Genomic DNA, 8,026 nt, shown 5'->3' with positions numbered 1-8,026 from the left:
TTTCAAGTCATTGAAGCGCAGGGGGTAGGCTGTGACACACACGCGAAGTCGCGTCGCTTACGGTACAGCATGGATACTGTAGCTATGGGCTGATTAATGGACCACATTAGTCCTATTTTGTAGAGAACATTTATGGTTTTCTTTTAGAAAGGTGGGCTCGAGAGTGGAGACAGGACTTTCATGTATTGTACATTAAAGGACCGTAGCCCATTTGAAACGATTGGACTCTGCATTCTTTTTGGAAAATCTCTCAGGACATTCTCTCAAGACATTATATTAATTTTTTAGATAAGACGATATAAAGTTTTTTTACCGTCAAATTTAAAAAAAAAAAACTTTAAACAGTTTTAAAAATTTTAAATAAATTTTTATATTTTTATATTGCTAGCGGTTAATTATAAATGTTTATATTTGGTATAAAATAAAAATATAAAAACTTACTTGAACCTAATAGAAAAATAATGATTTATTTAAATTTTCTCGAATAGTTCAAGGATTTTTTTTTATTTGGGGAAAAGGGATTCAAATCCTACTATTTAGAGAGATCATACACTAACCCATGAGTCAAATGCTCGGATACAAAATTTAAGAGTTTTTTAAAGTATTATGTCAAGTTTTTTTAAACAAAACACCACTTTTTATCTAATATCGTACTTCTTAATTCGAAATAAAAAATAAATATTAAAATAGCATAATACTTGAAAAAAATCCCTAAACTATTCAAATAAAATTTTTTTCTTTTATTAAATTTAATCAAGATCGTATATTTTTATTTTTATCAAATAAACTCTTATAACTAATAATTGATTAATTACCGTTTATCATTTTATATTGATGTGGTACTGATATGATATTAATATAATAGGTGAAAATATCGCATATTCGAGTTTCATGCCACATCAGAATGTCATGTCATTATTTATCATAACATGTCAACATGTTACATCAGTATCATGTAACATATTTTGATTAAATTAATTATTAATTATAAGAGTTCCAAATAAAAAAATAAAAATTTATTTAATTTAAAATAAAAATATAAAGATTTGATTAAATGTAATAAAAAATAAAATTTTTAAAATGATTTAATATTTTTTTTAGTATCAAGCCTGTTAAAAGTTTAAGTTAAATTATTTAAAAATTATTATTTAAAATAATTTGTGCTATTTGTTTTTTTAAGGCGCAGAGAAATTAGAAACACTTAATTCGCCAAATAGAATACTTAACTAATTTTTTTTTTGTTTTTGCAACAATTATTAGAAGGCAAATTAAATATTGTTACATACCTATTTAGGGATATCGAACTCAATAAAAAAATCTTAAACATTTTTCAATGACTCTGAAAAAAGTCGTTTCATGAAATCCATTTTCTCCTTTGACTCTCGATATTTATTTAGCAAAATGCCATTCATAAATCAATAGCTTTGACGCTGAAATTTCTTATATGACGACCAAAAGAGAGAGAATATGATCACTATCAGTCACCTTTATTGTATGTCGCCTTATATTTGGTACTTGATTTCAAATTAAAGGGACGGAGTGTGTTGGCCCATTGACACGCGGTTCAGACTAGATGAGAGTAATTCCAAGTCATGTGCTAGCAATGGTTGGAAACATCAATATTTGCCTTGTCCAGCAAATGTGACAGCCGCGGTACGCCAGCCGGCCTAGCATAGCGTAGCATAGTTGTAGTTGAAAATTTTTGGGTGAATGTACATGTTTTTAATGGGATCTCAGCAAATATCAAGGTCAATGAATCTAACAACAGACAGCACATGTTTCGCAAAGCTTAAACTCTTTTTCTCTGGCCTTTTTGTTAAGATTATAAGCAATCAAATCATCAACTCTCCGAATCCATTGAATCTCGTGAATATTAATCTTCACGACCTCAATGTTCCAAAAAAACCTGAAAAGTTCTTTTTTTTATTATTATGTATTTCAAAAGGGTCAAAATTTGACACATTTCTTTCATACTTGTCGTTTTTAATGTCTGACAATACCATTTACTCGTATTTAATCGCAACTGTCAAATTTAATTGTAAATATAATATTAAACAAAATATAAATTTTCGATTACAGTGAATTTGCTTTCAGTTATAAAAATATCTGTATGTAAGTATTTGCTGTCATTGTATTCAGAATTGTTAGATAATATTAGTTTAATATTTTCTACACCAACCTACTCCTTGGACCCCAAACAAATCATTGTTTCATTAACATTGGTCTTCTCCTCTAAGCAGTCTTCCAGCATCATTTTGAGAGTTTGAAAAGGAAAAAAAAAAAAGGAATCTCCCACATGTTTTTAGAAGCCGAAATTCAGGCCACCATGATAACGAAACCTTTATGCTCCAAAAAAATATCATCCCCCATGTGACAGAAGTATTGGAACTATACATTCAAATAATTAAAAACTGCAATGTTCTCCTTCTCTGCCCTTTTTTTGTGTGTCAAAGATCATCCATATCCAGCTCTGAAAAAAGTGTTATTTGTCTTCTTGTGTTGTCCAGCCGATTTCCTTGATAAAAAATCCTGCTGTTTCTATGCTTGCCCATTACATTACAGCCGGGAATTTTGTCAAATAGATGATGTGAACTGTTAACTACCACGTTTGGGTTCCGTATTTTAAGCAAAGGCAATTTCATGTCGTTTACCAATATGCTTAAATCTGCTTGTCTCAGCTTATGTATATACTATAGTTAATGGGTGCTTTGCTTACACCAAGAGAAATGGATCTTCTTTATTACTATTATTTCTACTTCTCTTATGTTATCAATGATAATACTTGATTTGCCTCATAAAAAAAAAAAAGAGTTAAACTATATGGTTTGAGTTAATAATTACGAAAAAATAGCCAACTTTTGCTTTGCCATTTATTTAATTTGATCCAATGATAATAAACGATTTTCTATTTTATGAAAAATTTGTGGTGGTTCAATCTCCAAAATATCATCTATAATTAAAAGATCTTCATCAGTCAAATTTGAAGAATTGAAATCCATTGCACGAAAATGGAGATATCATTAAGCAACGTATTGAAATTTTTTTTAAATATCTTAACCTAAACTCTATTATTTAATAAAGTATTCAAACCTTATAAATATTCGATTAAATTTTTAAATTACTATCTAAATCCATATTTAAATATGCTCAACACTATTTATTAAATTATTGTATCCTTAAATATCCAATTAAATTAAATTTAAAATTAATTTTTATATTTATTATTAATAAAAATTAAATTAATCAATTAAATATAGTTCATAAAAATAAACTGAATTTTAAAATTATAAACCAAAAATAATATATCTAAAATTAAAATTTAATATAAAAAATCATTATTCTACAACCACTAGTCGAAAAACATACCTAAACTCGTGACAGGTACTAATTTTATCACCCCAATCTTAAAGAAAAATAGGCTGAAAAAAACGTTTTTCACTTGCTAAATAAAAAGTGAGCTACTGGCATCCCAGTGGCAATTGCGGTAAAAATCGTATCCAAGCAGAATTTGATGAGCTCACACTTTGCAGCTTCTTTCTTAGCATTTGACGATTTAGTTGTTAAATCCAATTTATTCCTATTTAAAAAATCATGATATAAAATCAAACTATTGAAATATTTGAAAAAAATAAAGAACAATTATATTTCATAAACATATTTTTAATTCACTTCAGAATTAGCTCATGGCTTTTCAATCTTAACTTTAGACGTCAGTAAAAATTTAAGTACATCAGAGCATTCTAGCATGCCAAAGACAAGAAAAAAAGTGCTTTTTCCTATCATTGAATTAACAGTAACACTTAATTTGTATACTCAAATAAAGGCAAAAAACCCTAAATGACTGTTCCAGCTTTCAGAGTTCACTTTTATTCAAGAGGCACATTTTATGCATTTTGGATGCCACCTGTTTGAAAATTGCAAGATTTACAAAGTTTGCTCCATAAACCTTGAAGACACAAAAACCATTCTTGAATTGAAATAAAAGGTATAAAAATGAACCAGGACAGCATCTTTATATGAAACTCCAATTACTAGCAAGAGGAACAAGTCAACTTTAAAAAAACTAATCTCTCGTTAATGTAGACTCACATCATAAGGACAGGTGAATCAGGCAACCCTCTACCTCGAATTCATAGCTTGCAGAATGAATTGCATTGACATCTTTGCCCCTTTCCCACACCACCAGTCGATGAATGCTGAGGAAGGAGTGAATCAACAACTGCAAGCAACCACAATACAAGACACCACCCGAGAAACTACCCAACACCCGAAAGGAGGAATAATGCCAGGAAGTGACCAAGCAACTCCAAGTGAATAACCTAACCATGACTATCTAACCAACTACAGATGAACTAATCAACAACCGAACGAGACTGAATCCAAGCGAGTGAATGAACGAGTCAGGGGTTTGTAAGGAGCAAAAGACTATCAAAAACACTACCCGGAATAAGAGTCTCTGAGAAATTAACTAAATTGACTTACTAAAGTATCTCATAATAAAAAACAATCTTAGAGCAATCATAAAAAACATATTAAAAATACTAAATAAATATATAGACTTTCACCTTCTGCATATCTTCTTTGGTAACACGAGACTGGGACAAATTCTCCAATCTCAATGCACTGCTGTTGTTATTGCCTTTACCTGTTTTGACAACAGGCTTCCTGTTTTCAATTTTCGAGCCTATATGAAAATAAAACAACTCAAAATGAATAAAAGATTCGAAAAAAAATTCTATTAACTATCATTGGGAATTTCGTCAAATAGATGATGCCAACTATTAACTGCGACGTTTGGATTCCTTATTTAAGGAAAAGCAATTTCATATGGTTTACCACATGGCAGCAGTTTTTGTATATAATGTAGTTAATGCATGCTAGCTTACACCAAGAGAAATGGATTTTCTTTATTGCTATCATTTCTACTTCTCTTTTACAATCCATATCCCTTCACTATATTATCAATGATAATGCTTGATTTGTCTAATGAAAAAAGGAATTAAATTATATAGTTTGAATAATAATTACAGAAGAATAGCCACCTTTGCTTGCCATATCTTCTATTTGACCTAAAGATAATGGACTGTTTTTTCTTTTTATGAAAAGCTTGTAGTGGTTGACCAATCTCCAAAATATCATCTTTGTCTGATAATCAAAACAACCTTGAAGAATTGAATTTCGAGTTTTCAACTTACCTTTTAAGAATAATTGCACAAAAATAGGGATATCATTGAGTAAGGGATTAAAAATTTTTTAAATATGTTAACCTAAACTCTATTATTTAATAAAGTATTCAAATTCTATAAATATATGATTAAAATTTTAAATTACTATCTGAATCCAAACCCAAATATCCTAGACACTATCTATTAAATTATTGTACCCTAAATTTCCAATTAAACTAACTTTAAAATTAATTAATAAATTAATAAATTAAATATAATTCATAAAAAATAAAATAAAGTTTAAAATTATAAAAAATAATATATCTAAAATTAAAATTTAATATCAAAAATCATTATTTATAATTGAGTTCGAGTAGTAGGTACTCTACAACCACTACTCAAAAAACTTATCTGAATTCTTGACGAGTACCTCAATCCTACCCAAACCTAATTATAAAATAACCTAATCTTATAATTAAATCAAGTAATGTAAGATATCTGATTATAAAGTTGTTATCACTGACATCCTTACATGAAATGATTATTATTTTAAACTTAAAAAAAATTATTATTATTTTAATATCAATACTTCTATTCTTTTCTTTTTTAAGTACATAGAACTTTTTTATATAAAGAAACACAAACCTTTTAATTCGGATTATTTCCCATCAAAATAGGAATGTAAAGGGGAAAAAAGAAAAACAAATCCGTACTGGCTAGTTTATGAAGTGGAGCACCCTTTGAACAAAGGCATTTTCAATGCCGTGAGGGACTGCATAAAAGATTTGCTAGGGGAAAATAAGTCCTTTCTCTCGTGACCACACTAATCTTAATTGCTTTTGAATTTGGCTAAGACATTTAATTCATGTAGTCATCATCAAATTCGGGTTGGACTTTGCTTTAATGAGTTTCTTCATAATAAATTATACTATCTAATTAGACCATAAAGAAAATGTGACACTACTCTTTATTAGATTCACACATTTTATATATAATAATAAACTATGAAATGAATCTCATTCAATATTCATGACAATCATTTGGTTAATCATGTAATTGTATTCAGTGGTGGAGTCAAGATTTCGCAATTGGAGATGAAGACAACATCAACAAAATAGATATATTAGAAGTTTAACATTTAACCAAAACATAAAATCGTTGTCTTGAGGTAAGGGATAGGGGAATAATTATACTGTAATAGATTTTATTTAATCTCTAAATTTATTAAAATTAGTTGTTGATTAATTATTGTAAAAGTATCTCACAAAAAAAATATTATTGTAGAGATTTTAAAATTTTAAAACTTTTAAAAACCGGAGACCCTACTAGTCCCTCATTCTCTCTGCCAATGTGTGTATTTGCATGTTAACTTGAATGCCAAGCATACCTTTTTTGTGTTTACCAATTCCTAATTATGTGAAACTCAATAGGATAACTCTTGTTTACCAAGTAACAGTTTTGTATTCAATTTGGAATATTGAATTAAATAAAATAAAGAGGGTGTCATATTGCTACTACCAAATTAAGTTGGCACTTTTAATTATAAGTTTAGAGTAACATTTGATCTAACAGTATATTCATGTATTTTTCTATTCCAAAAGCTCCATATGAATCTCTCTTCTTCTTTTTTTTTCCAATTAAGATACTTAAATTTCAAAATATATAATATAATAATGAGAAACGAACTTAATTATTGAAAAACTATTATCTTTGGGATATATGGATCACTGTTGCTTTCGAGGCTTTTGATTAATAGCAGTAATGACAATGAATTTGAACATCGTGTTCCTCAGCGTCTCCATTATTCTTTTGCAGGCCTACACCAACACCAATTACGGTAGGCCCGACCTAGACATGGCAATTCCAACTAAATTTAATCAATTTTCTTTTATTAGTCCTTTTGGTTCGGCTAAGTCTATTTATTACTATCTTCAATCAATTACTCCAAAAAAGTAAAAAAATATTTGGAGAGCTATCTTTATCCTACCATTCAGTCCTGTTTAAAGACAAGCTTCCTACTTGTCTAGGCTGTGATGATGACCATTGAGTTCTTGGCATGAAGTCAACTGTTATATATTAGCTTTTATTGCAAATCATAGTTATTATCGAATATAATATTTTAAAATTTTTTAAAATAATTTTTTAAAAATTAAAATAAATTTTTATCCATTTATTACATTCAATTACATTTCAATATTTTTACTTTAAATTAAATAAATTTTTATAATTAATAATTAATTAATTATAATTAATCAAAATTAATATGTCACATTAGTATTATGTAACGTAAAATGATAAGTGAAGTTTTGATTAATAATAATTAATTAATCGTTAATTATAAAAAAAAATTTCATTTAAAATAAAATATAATAAAAAATAAAATAATTTAAATAATTTAATATTAAAAAATTTAAATCATGAACCACTTGTCATCGAATTACAAAACTAAATTACGTCAAAAGTAATCCAAAATAATTTATGAGTAAACTGGACTATATTGATAATTCCTATCTTTTTTCCCGTCCCATACACTTTACTACTATCAAAATTTGTGAAGATTTGGATGATGAAATCTTTAAATCAAAAGTATATTGGAGTTGTAAAAATATTGACAAGGGTTCTCTTACTTTCTTAGGTGGATATTAGGTTGCTACATAATTGTGAAACCTAATTAAGTAAATTGGGAAAGCAAGGGAGGACAGAGGAGGACATCTAAAATCTTCACCGGTTATATTTCTATATAGGGAAGTATTAACTTCACTGTCAAATCTTCAACCACCTCTTGATGGTCCCAGAGCATTAAATTCAAAGTCTTTTACACTCTTACACCGGCACCTTCGCCGTAGAATATAAATATAGAA

The sequence above is a fragment of the Theobroma cacao genome, chromosome 2 (genome assembly GCF_000208745.1).
Source record: "Theobroma cacao cultivar B97-61/B2 chromosome 2, Criollo_cocoa_genome_V2, whole genome shotgun sequence".
Lineage (NCBI taxonomy): Eukaryota > Viridiplantae > Streptophyta > Magnoliopsida > Malvales > Malvaceae > Theobroma > Theobroma cacao.
The sequence above is the reverse complement of the archived record's forward strand: the minus strand, read 5'-3'. Positions refer to the sequence as shown.